General features: G+C 38.1%; 1 protein-coding gene across 1 annotated transcript in view; it reads right to left on the reverse strand.

The window, feature by feature from the left end:
• The window catches only part of LOC129328989 (forkhead box protein K2-like), a 38,971-nt gene that overhangs the window by 25,079 nt on the left and 1,306 nt on the right, over positions 1-12,586 (reverse strand). The window lies entirely within an intron of this gene.

Genomic DNA, 12,586 nt, shown 5'->3' on the forward strand with positions numbered 1-12,586 from the left:
AATCAGGCAGCACTGAGTAGAAAAGTCAGTAAGATACACCCCAATGAGTCTTCAATCCATGTCTTAGTTGGTCAGGGGAAGAAGGCTTCACATGCCTAAGGACCTCAATCCCTCCCTGAAACTTTGGACCTTTACCTTTCAGTTCTGCCCTACAATTTGAGAACCACAGGTCCAAGAGCCCAAATGACAATTAATATCAAGTAAGACAGCTGAAGGAGACCTGGCTTCCTTCTATGCTAGATATCCACACCAGCAGATGTGCTGCAAGGTCAGCTGCGGTAGGCAGCAAATGGCAGCTGAGTGGTAGTGGGGCTAAGAGAGAGGTCTCACTATATTAGAAGAGCATTCCTTGTATCTCTGAGATGGCATTAGCACCTAGTCCTATGAACTGGTGTACATTCACAGGGTCAGCTTTCATTATAAGATTAAATACTCTAGATAATCACAGTTAAGGAATTACTTTGTACAGTATCTCTGAAACAGAGTTCTTCAGACAAGTATCAGGTATTTGATGGTGTACTATCCAAGGCCTAATATGAAAATCCAACGGTGAACGGAAAATCTATTCCATTTTTTTTTAAGATTCCAAAAAACCAATGTTCACAAGTACTTAAATAACAAATTCTAGATATAGCAAAAATCATTGAAATAATGTCCATTTTGACAAACACTGATTCTACAAGCTGTATGACATGTCTCAGCTGTAGCCTCTTATCCCCCACAGTCAAACAAATTATGTGTACTATGTTCAAGTCAAGCAAGCTAACACAAAATATATCTCCATTATATCACTTGATTCCAAACAAGTTGCCTTTTCTAGACAAAAGCAATTAATTTAGAAGGATAGGCCTGGTTTTTTTTAAGGAAACTTCCCTTAGTATCAAATAAGTGATCCAGGAAATATGTTGTATCTTCTATGAATATTATACAGCAATAGGATAAACATACATCATACACAATTATTGTCTGTATATAAGGGAAAATTGTGTCAATGCAGAATTAGATCAGCACAACAAGTAAGTTATCAGGAGATGATCTTTCACCTCCACTATTCTATTCTCCTTCCTGCGCCTTCCCATTTGATCCCCACACTCCATCTTTTCCAGGCACAGAGGAAAACAAGCCATTTACTGATTTAGGGAATTCATGTGCTGCCTCTCCAGAGATCTGCTCAACACAACATGCCATCAACTCTTGGAGCACTAGAGATCTGCACTAAAAATAAAAATCAGTATTTTTCAGATTCTGGTATTAGGGAGGCCATAAATATTCGTATTCCCAATATTCCAATCCTCCCATACTGATTTTTTATTTGGATCCAAGGTGTTTTTGATTCCAAAATGATCCAGGGTCCACTATTCCCCATGGAGGAATCTCTTCAAAGGACTAGTAGGCTGTTTTTCATGCAGATTACGCCAAAATTGCAGCAGAGGGCTGCCTGCCCACTAAAGGTCCAAGTTTCAAGACGGCTGGGTCAAGGGGTTCAGTTTTGAACAAGGTGCCCCATCTACTCTCCATTGTTTCATAAGTGGCGGAAACCAATGTTTTCTCCAAGGCAAAGAAGCTCTAGCCAAACACACAAGAGCAACCACTGACCAATAAAGCCAACAAAACCAATGTCAAACCAGAGAATCCCAACAGAACCAACCCAGCAGCAGAAGACAGGCATTCCAAAAAAATCTCCCCCTGAAGCTGCAGCCAAATGCATCAGCTTGGGTTTTTTCCCTTTTGGAGGGGGAGGGAGGTGAGGCAACTCTCACAGGTGAATGACATTACTTCTTACAGGGAGCTCAACTGTTTGTTCAATCACAACAATTCTCTCATGTGGTTTATGAGAGAATTTTTGTGATTGGACAGAGTTGAGCTCCCCTTAACGAATAATGCCATTTGCCTGTGAGACTTGTTTCTCTCCCCCTCTCTGTTTTTGTCTAGGAAAACATGCAAAATTAAGAAAAACAAGCTGCTGCAGCGTTGAAATGGCAGCCCTGGTTATTCCCAAATGAATCAGGATAGAAATAGTGAAATATTCAAGAATCCTGGATATGACTGTGATTCCTGAATACACCTGAAAAATACTGATACGGAGTTACTGGGTATATTTTCAGATTGGATATACTGAACAGCACACCTCTACAGAGCTGCTCAGTATAGGTGATGTCTGGTATAGCTAATGTGGTATCTTTGGCTAGCTGCCTTGGTATTCATCAAGAAAAGACCAGAAGACATAGAAAGACTAGGGTATGACTGCCCTCGGCATTCTTCCTCTTTCTGCCTAAAGGACAGTATGAAACAAATACCCTTATATCAAATCATTCAATTGTTACAATATTGTCTGCCTCTGACTGGTAGCAGTTGACAAGGTCTCAGGTACAGCAAGGTCTTTTCCAATGCTCATTACCTGAAGTCCTTCAACTAGAAATACCAACAACTGAACATGGAACTTTCTGCGTGTAAAGTATATGCTCTTATCAGTCAGCCACAGCCCCTCCTCAAGGAAGAACTCAATCCTATTGTGTTTCCTGGTCAGATAACACATTGAATTGCTCTGCCAGCTGCTTACCAAAAGGCTAGAACCCCTTAAAAACAAAAAGGATAGCAATGTTGCAGCCACATTCCAAGCGGGAAGCACAAAGTCAAAGATCTGAAGCTAAACTTACTTATGTACTTATTTGAGGGCAATTATAACTTACCTTAAAAAAAATCACAATCTGCCTAAACAATCTCTGTTCCTATAGGAATGTCATGGTTCCAGCATCATCATAACTTTTGACCTGATATGAACAGAATGCCAACATTCTTTGCACTCAGGCTCAAGTCTGCCCTGTGATGGAGAAAGTACAAGAGGACTAAAGGTTGGATCCCATAAAGGATTTTCATAAACCGGGGGGGGGGGTTGTTCTTGTTATCCGTTTCCCCCTTCCACTGCAGACCTCCCATACCCCCCCTCTCCCATGCTGTTCTTGGGATTCCCCCTTTCATCAGAAGCAGTGTTCTGGGCTGTAGTGGTAAGCAAATCCCTTCTGTTAGTGGAAATGCTCCACCAGTTCAAAGCCTAAATAATCTGAGCTTCTCTAGAGTATTTCATCACTACCTGACTATTTTTATACACTACCTGACAGGAGAGCACTAAATTAAGAGAAATATGGATGGTGGATGGTGGATGACTTTCTGCAAGCCAGGCACCTACTCTTTCCAATGGAGAGGTCCTGTTCCTGCCCAAGAAGTTGCTACCCCAAACTCTCTCTAACTATATGGTGTAGATGAGGATAGAATACAGAATTATCAAGCATCCCTCTCACTTCCTAGTGACAGACTTCTGGGCTGACTTTATTTCCTGCTGCCAAACAAGCAGCAGTACCTCACTCTTTCAATTTGCTATGGAAATGCATGAGGTAGGCTGAATACAGCCCTTCAAGGTGTTAGGTGGTCATCACTGCTTTTTATATGATGATCACTGCAGAGCCCTTCACATGCATGCCCAGTAGCATCAAAGCCACTTCAGTATGGCGCAACTTTATCTTATGGGCAAGCACATGCAGCATGATCAGATGAATGGAGATAATTACCTTGAAAGTACAAAATGTGTATGAAAGACCCACCCAACTGGCCTCCCACATGCACTTGCAATATGGGATTGTACCATTGTAGCATCTCCTAGCATGCTGTACATACAATGAAGTTACACAATACTTTTGACAAGCCTCTGGAAATGATCCAAAATTTGAATAGCCAATGCAAATGGGAAAGATATTAAAAATAGAACTGTACAAAACTCATATACACTATACTTATGGCTGTGGGAGGTCAAAACCAATATGGAAGGAAAGGCTATCTGTTTATGAAAGGTCAGGAAGCTAATCTATTCAGTCAGGAAACAAATCCAGTCTAAGTCCATTGAAATAAATGGTTTTAGACTGGAGTAACTCTGATTAGTATTGCACTGACAGTTATTCAATACAAAAAAAAGAGTGTTAATAAAACCATCCACTGAAGAGGCATTCAAGATGGAGATACTAGTGACATCACTAAGAGGTCTTCAGCCAATAACAAACCTCCTTTTCCAGTGAGCTTCTCTTAATTTCTCTTTCACAGAATTTTTCATCTCAGGTTGGTAAAGAGTTCAGGTTTTGAATATACAATTTCACTCTCTAGGGATGTGTATAAATTTGAACTATTGAGTGAAAAAGAATAAACTCACAAATTTGACTACTGGGACAGGGAAATTGCCAAGCCAGGAAAAAACATTAATATTAATTATGTATAAATATTCTATATTCCAATATTAATTTGACAAGCAAAGCTGAACAAATGTCTTTGAAGAATACAAGGCAAACTTTCAAACACAGAATGAAATAGTTTTCTGAGGTAGTATGGCAGAATAGGACATAAAATATATATTAAAGATTACCTTACTGTGCATAAGACTGGCTAGCAACCCATAATAACAAGAACAACAACAACAACAACAATAATCTATTTATATACCGCCCTTCAGGACAACTTAACACCCACTCAGAGCAGTTTACAAAGTATGCCCTTATTATCCCCACAACAATCATCCTGTGAGGCAGGTGGGGCTGAGAGAGCTCTAGAGAGCTGTAACTGACCCAAGGTCACCCAGCTGGCTTCAAGTGAAGGAGTGGGGAATCAAACTTGGTTCTCCAGATTAGAGTCCCACCACTTTTAACCACTACATCAAACTGCTTTGCAAAAGAGAAGTAATGTGAAAGACCACCAACTGCTTTCTTTAACAATCCTCTAGAACAAAATATTCTACATATTTTTTAAAAAAGACAAAATTAGATTAGGCCTTCATTTAGAACATTTGAAACCTATTATCTTTAGGAACTTGCGACACATCCACATTATATTTGAGGACCATTAAACATTATACAACAAAGAAACTATCTCTATGAAGGTTAGAGATTTAACTTGCTTCATGTTATTAAAGTCAATTCACCTTATCCAAATACTGCAATAGACACTGATCAACTGCAATATATAGACCTTCACCTCCCAAGTGAAGTAAAACAGAGAGACATTTTTCAGGACCCTGCACAATTCAATGAATAGTCTGAATTAATGGGAAGGACAAAAAGTTTTGCAGTCACACAAAACACTTCCTCTAGTCACGAAGACAGGGCAGTAGCAGCACAAAGCACAGTTCTGTCAAATAATTCAGCAGTTTGTAAACAAAAACTGAGCAACTTTTAAGATACCCTAATTGAAAAAATTAGGACAACCGCTGCCTTCATGCTCTGTGTTCTTGGAAACATCTGGATGACCTTCGTAGGAAGCTGAATGTGGAAAATTCATCGGATCAAGCAGGGCTCTCCTTATATTCTTAGGATTCTCTGCTATATGCAGTATACTTTCTTGACCCTGTACTGATTTTAAATAATATATATTAATTTCTTTAGCTTTAATTTTATTAGGAATCGATAAAGCACCTTAAAGTAGGAAGGTGTCTTTGAGTAACTGGGGGCAGTACCTATAGTTTTGTTGCAGCCAGCTCCAACTTTCCTGTGATCTGAAAACATACTCTGCCCCTACAGCAATATGCATCAGGATTTGTTACAATTACTCAATACTGAAGGAAAGGCACAGATTCAAAAGCAGATCCTTTGTCACTGCTTGATCTATTTCAAGGTTAAGTCCTGATGAATTGTTCCCAAATTGCCCAGCCTAATTCATACCTATGCAATTCTTCAGCAGCCACAGTATTTATATGAAATCAGACAATGAACTGAAAAGGCTAAATTGTTTTGCATTCAAATTTCATTTCAACTTAGTTCAGCTGTTCCATTTAACTGCTGACATGACAATTGTCCAGGATCAGGGTCATCCCCAGACATGGACATCTCCTGGACTCCAGTATACTCTACCTAGACCCACACAGGCCCAACAACAGGACCCACAAGTTCAGCTTACCTGGGCCCCAGCAGCACTGCCATCTCTACAATTCAGGCCTAAGGCCCTGCCACCGCTAAAATGCAAAACCTCTAAAGTCCAGCTGTGAGGGAAAAAGTACCCAATTCTGACCAACACCTGGAAGATGGGGGCACGATTAGTGAAGGCTACACCAGCAGCCTATATACCCCCCTCCCCGCCGCCCCGTGAGGCTGGTTCTTCTGGCAGGTGAATGGAAAAGCTCAAATGGCATATGCAGCCTACCATGCAGGCCTGGAAAGGAATAAAATCTGAGTGCTCCCAGGGAATCAGAGGGACATTCAAGAGGAGTGGAGAAACAAGACACAGTAAATCTCCTCCCTTTCCAATTATGAGGCTTTGCAAGTCCTTGGAGGGGTAAGCACAGATAGAGAATCAGAGAGTGATGGTCTGTAGGGGTGGGGACCAGCATCTCTGCATCTTCAAGGCCTCAGTTTTCTGCAGCTGCTCATGCCCCCACCCCACCCCGCTCAGTGTTACCAGAAGGCTTTTTGAGGGTTTTTTTTTTAAATCAGTAATTGCAAGATCACTGCAGTGCAGTAACATTATTATGACCTATTGCCACAAACCAATTTATCTGAATTCCCCAGATTTCACTTTTTCACTGCAGAAATAATAACCGTTCCTCTTCTATCCTCCCAACAAAAAAGACTAGAGACATTTTAAAAAATTAAGCTTGACATTCAGAGAAGCTAGTAGATTGGAGCAAAAAGCCCCTCAGTAGTGTGGGATATAAAAAGTGCTGGGGGGCATTTGAGGCAAAGAAAATGGAAACCAGTGTGGGCAGGACCTCCTCAGTTCTGTTTCCCCACCAGATTATTCTGCCAGGTGTTAGACTGCCCATGCTCTGAACACATAATGGCATCAACCACTTTGTAGTGGAGAGGTTAATTTAGCAACAACTAAAGCCAACAGCTGCAGCTCCCTGTTCAGAATGCTGTGGCACAACTGCATCATACTAAACAGGCAAAGATTACTGATGGAAATGGGGCAAGATACATTACTACTAGAAGTATATTCATTCTGGACAAGTTCTGCTTATAACTGCTTGATGATACAATCAAATGAGTGGACGTTTCTGCAAAACCAAGGCAGGCTATGACTGCCAACGTAACTTCCTGCTTCTGTCAGCAGCCCAGTATGAAAAACAGTACTTTGGCCAGTGGTGCAGCTATAATACAAACACCATGACAATTTTGGGGGGACCACAACTGAAAACTCTTAAAATCCAAGATCCTGTTTGCAGCACTGTAATACTTGTTACTGTATTACCGAGTCTTGTTCATTTTATGACCCTGATCTTACATCAGTAGCCACATCTGTATCTATAAACAAAGGGACAACTGCTCATCTCTTTACAGAACTGATTGCTATCTTGGCACTATTTTGTGCATTAAAGAACACTGGCATAATTTTATTTCCAGTTTTGTTAGAAATCAACATTTCAGAATTTGATAAAACAAGCATTCTGCTTTTTCCTCTTTACCATATAAAACTAAGCATGAGAAATTATCTTCAGGCGTAAACTGAAAAAGAAAAATAAGAGAAGTAGAAATTCACTCTGGCTAAAGCCAACAGCTATAGTCCCCAAGCACACAGAGGAAGCAGTCATTATGACTGAAGAAGGAGGGAAAGGAGATATGTGCGCATCTTCAACATCTTGTAGATTATGATCTTTTGCAATTTATCCTTAAAGTACGCTGGGGAAGAAAGGAGAGAAGGTGGGTACCACCACAGAAAACAAAGGAGAGACCTTAAAGGTGCACAAGAATAATTTTGGGCAGATATTTTTATTAGGGCATCCAAAACATTTTGGGCCCTAAAAAACTGATTCCTGTACACTTTCAGATTGCTTTCTATAATTTGCACAGGAAGACCACAGCTGCAGGTGTACAAAAATCAGTCAGTAAGAATAAGCACTTGTAGAATACAAGCAATGGATATAAACTAACAAGCATTCGCTATGCAATGCAGCACATTTCAAGAACTGGTAGGCTCATTTTTACTATTTAGCTAGTGCATAGTAACAGTTATTTCCTGTTTGTTCTGTTTCTTAGAATTGTTTTTCATCCTGGTTATAGCAGTTGAGGAAAACCAGTGTTGCTCTGTACTGGTCTTGGGTTGTATGAAATGGGCAGGTTGTTTCAAACTTAAGGATTCAACAGCTGTTAATATATAAGTAATCTTAACTTCTACAGTCAAGCAATGTTTAAGCAGCAGCTTCTATTCTCAGCTTGAGAAAGGTTTCTATTTTCCTTTATTAGTTATGGCTGTACAGCGAAGTAGTAGGGAGCTCACAGCGCTTCCACAAAATGGGCCAGCTCCACAAAGTGTTTCTTCTGAAGGAAGGTTTTCTATCTGCAGAGCTTGACTTTCTCACTTCCCCTGTACCACTGCAATTTGAAATGCCCCCAAATTACTGTAACTTTGGGTCCCCTGTTCCCAAGGAGCAGCACTTTGGCTTGGAGAGCAAGAGGTATGAAAGTAATTCTCTACAGGCAGAAATCCTTCAATTTGTGGGAAAGCTTTTGTGGATCCAAGCCACTGTGTGTTATATGCCCCCGAAAGAAGTAAACTGGATTTCTCAAATAATGAAAACACACATTCAATGAATTTAAAACAAAGTCATCATTATATTCCTCCTAGGTGGTCTAACTGTTCTTCAAATCGGCACAGATTTCGTAACATTGATACCATGCTTAATTCAAGTCACAACTCAAAATAAAAAGATGTTTGAAAAGGCTCTTGTAGTCTAGTAACAAAATTTCATTCAAACTCATGTGTTTTACTAGCATGCGTAACTATTTCTCCCCCTACCCCGCAACTGAAAAAAAATCTGACACAAACAATTCATAAACAATTTCTAAATATTTCTTATTCATATGTTTGAAGTTCTCCCTAATAAAAGGAAAATGTTATTTGAAAGAGAACTATTACATCTGCAAACATTTAAACTGAAAATTACCAATGAATGTAAAGATAAAGCAATAAACATCAGTGACTTTCAGAGAAATGCCAAAGTCAAGAGGCAGCAACTGAGGAATTTATACTATTTATAACTATTATTCCAGAAATGCAAGCTTATTTTTAAGGACTCTGCCTTTTTCAGCACACAAGGTTTTGGAAACATTAACATTCAACTTCAGATTCCTGTTTCTACTAAAAACCAGCTTGAAAAATGAAATATATTCCAATTAAATATTAATTTTACAAACAATCATAGGCCTTTAATGTTTTTAATACCGTTTATTAACCATGCAGTGGCCAACCTTGCTGGCAAGTATGTCGCAAATTTAGTCCATATATTGCAGTTCTAGTGCACACCACTGCAAATAAATATATATTTAAAATATTTCTATCCCACATCCTCAATTGAGAATTAATTAAGCAAGTTAAAACAATAAACCAATACAATAATAAAGGCAGCAACCTAAAATTAACCACTAACATTCAGCGTAAAAACTACAATTTCCAATTCATAAAATTGTAAGAATCATGGTACAAGTACAAAGCAAAAAAATTAAATAAAAACTTTCATCAACTTTCTACAAACACTCGGAAAAATATAACTGTTTTCACCTGCTGCCTAAAGTTCAGACTTGGCAACAAACACCCAACTGCAGGGAGGCTGTTCCAGAGATGAGGTGCCACAACAGGGAAGCCCTGTCTCTCTTATCTCTCCTGTGCCTTAATATGGTTTTGCCTCCAGGCTTCCGAACAACTATTGTACAGGAGAGCTATGAAGAGGAGTAGCTCTGATTCTGTGCCACAGCCAGACTTGCAGGTTTCCTGCTCCTGCCCAGGTATGTCACAAAAGATACAAATTAAAGTAAGCCTTTAAATTTAATTAATTAAAGTATAACACCATCTACTTCAAGCCCATCAACCCAGCCATTACAATGCAGCCCATGTATATATGTTAAATATGCAAGTGTCAAGAAATTTAAGAAAATCCCACTCAATTTTATATAATGAAATATACAATTATAGCATACTCTGAAAATCCACAAGAAAAACACTGTAGGTGTATTTGGTTAGATTCTATGAATTGTGAATGCAACACTCTGATGGAAAGTGATCTTCCCTGCTTTTTCCTTTCCTATTACAGCACCATGAATCCCTACCCTACCCACAAAAAAACTGATGATGGAGATCAGGGAAACCTTGTGGACAAAATGCCATACAATTGGGTGCTGTAACGAGGAGCAGGAATTGGGCAAGACTGCTCCAATCTTTCTTGTGGAGTGTAATGCTTGCTTCACCAAGTTTCCTACACTGGTGGAACAGGGAGGTGAGAGCATCTACTCAGTCTAAGATGAATGGAATAGACTATTTACCTATTATTGCTACACTGCTCAGAGAAACTGAAGATATGCTATTCAACTGTTAACAAGCACAGCTACAGAATTTTATCAGTATTTTAATAGGTGGCACAACTGTAACATTTTTAAACTATTCTTGGATAGCACATACATATAAAAGCAAACATACATATGAAAGCAAACATTTTCACTGTGCACTCTTAGTGATTGAGACAATCACTAAACCAATTTAAGACACATCAGTCTGTAAAACCAAAACTATAGCATGATGAGAGAAGACATCCACCATACTTAACTAACTTAAAATGCCAGTGCAAATTTTATATTATTTATGTAAATAAAATACATGTTAATCACAGACCTCCAATTAATAATCACATTTTAAGGTTGCTTTTTCACAAATACAAGCAACTTCTCAAAAAGAGTAGCAACCTTAGTAACATTCTACCTTTAAATGAATTTCCAAGTCCATACTACACTGCTACAAAACATTAGTTTATCTTATACCCTTTTAAAATAGTTTGTACTGAAAAAAGGGAGTTACTTCTTAGTAAATATGATGAAACTAGCACTGCAAGTATCTTTTGGAAGCTCTTGAGACACCAGCCTATTCGTGCTCCAATATCATTGTTTAAAATATCATGTGTTGTTGTATTTACATAATACATTAAAAGTTGTATGTATCTATGCATTTACATTTAATATTATTTTGGAATTAAACCTAAATACTTTTTTGGAGTTAAACCTTTTTTCAGGCAACTTGAGTTCTATGTCACTCTTCTTATTTCCTCCCACTACAATGAAGATTTGATTCTACAATCTGAAATGTGAATTATACTTACCTACTAAAAATGAAAAGTGATTTTAATAAAAGAGGCTGTATGTATTATTTTTTGCAATGTATTAAAGACATTAGAATTCACTGAGTCCAAATGAAACCTGGGCAAACTGCTCTCACTTGAACAGGACATTTTACAAGTCTAAATAAACTACTGATGAAAGCTTGGCAAAGATCCTGACTGACTTCAGTAGGGTGGAATTTCACCCCAGGTTCCTAGGTAAGCAGATCTCAAGCTTACCTAAGCACTCATTCTGAAATTAAACAAACAAGATTAAAGATCACTCATTATTTACAACATTCTAGGAGGCTATACAGAACCTCATATAAAATGTTCCGAGTTTTTGTTAATGTTTGGCTGTCTAGAGAAAGACTGGAGAATGTGGCTTTAAAAAGGAACATGGCTCAACAGCATCATAGTAAATTCCATACAAGTGGAAATCTTCAGAATTAATTTAATTTAAAAGTGGAAGATTTAGCAGATAATTCTAAGACTACTTACCTGGAATGACTACTAAAATCAGTAAGACTTGCTTCCAAGTATGTTTTGGATCTATTAAGTAGTTAAACATTCAAACAAATCAGTTTTAATTTCAAAAGAATTTACAAGTCAATCACTAAGTCTTTCCCATAAGAATACCTATTTCAGCAGCATATTAACTATCAGTTAATGCTATCAGTCTTGACAATTTTAAATTATCCCAAAACTTCTCTAGTAAAATAATTCTCAATGTAGATAATGTATCTTACTTGTTCCCAACCATACCACAGCACCACAAGAGTGGTGTGCAAGGGCCCTGTAAAAACACGCATCTTGAAATCAAGAGGTTTTGCTTTTAATGTGACAACTTGAATTATTTTTCCTAGTAGATAAGTATTTAAATAATGGTAAATGAGTTAGACTATAAACTCCTTGGGGCAAGAAACTGCCATTTCTACACATATTATACTATTAAATAATTACGTACAATTAGTGACAGCGTGTATAAACAACTCCTCTGTGGTGATCATAGTTTAACCTATTTCTACTAAACATTAGCAGATTTTCCATGTATTCCCAAAAAACTAGTTACATTTTCACAATTTTTGCCATATTCAAGCAAAATTAAATGGAGCTTTTCTCAAAACTGCCTCCACGGATTCTTTCTACAAGAGTATCAAAATAAGGCTTATGAATTTTCCTCACAACTATAATACAGATTCACTACGACTGACAAATCAACAGAAATGCACAGTGGCTAAAGATACCCTTTCAAATTTTAAAGTAGAGATGGCATCCTATTATCTCTCAGGATTATTCTGATTTTTTAATATTAGAATACATAAAGCACGAGATAAGGCACATTCTTAGAAAATGTTTACTCCTCTGAAATTACTTTCAGTTTCCATTAAGTAAACAAATAAGTTAAACAAAGTAGAAAGTTTAGTTTCTATTCCTTTGTAGTAGTAACTGTGACTACTAACAGTATAAATGGAA

The sequence above is a fragment of the Eublepharis macularius genome, chromosome 4 (genome assembly GCF_028583425.1).
Source record: "Eublepharis macularius isolate TG4126 chromosome 4, MPM_Emac_v1.0, whole genome shotgun sequence".
NCBI lineage: Eukaryota > Metazoa > Chordata > Lepidosauria > Squamata > Eublepharidae > Eublepharis > Eublepharis macularius.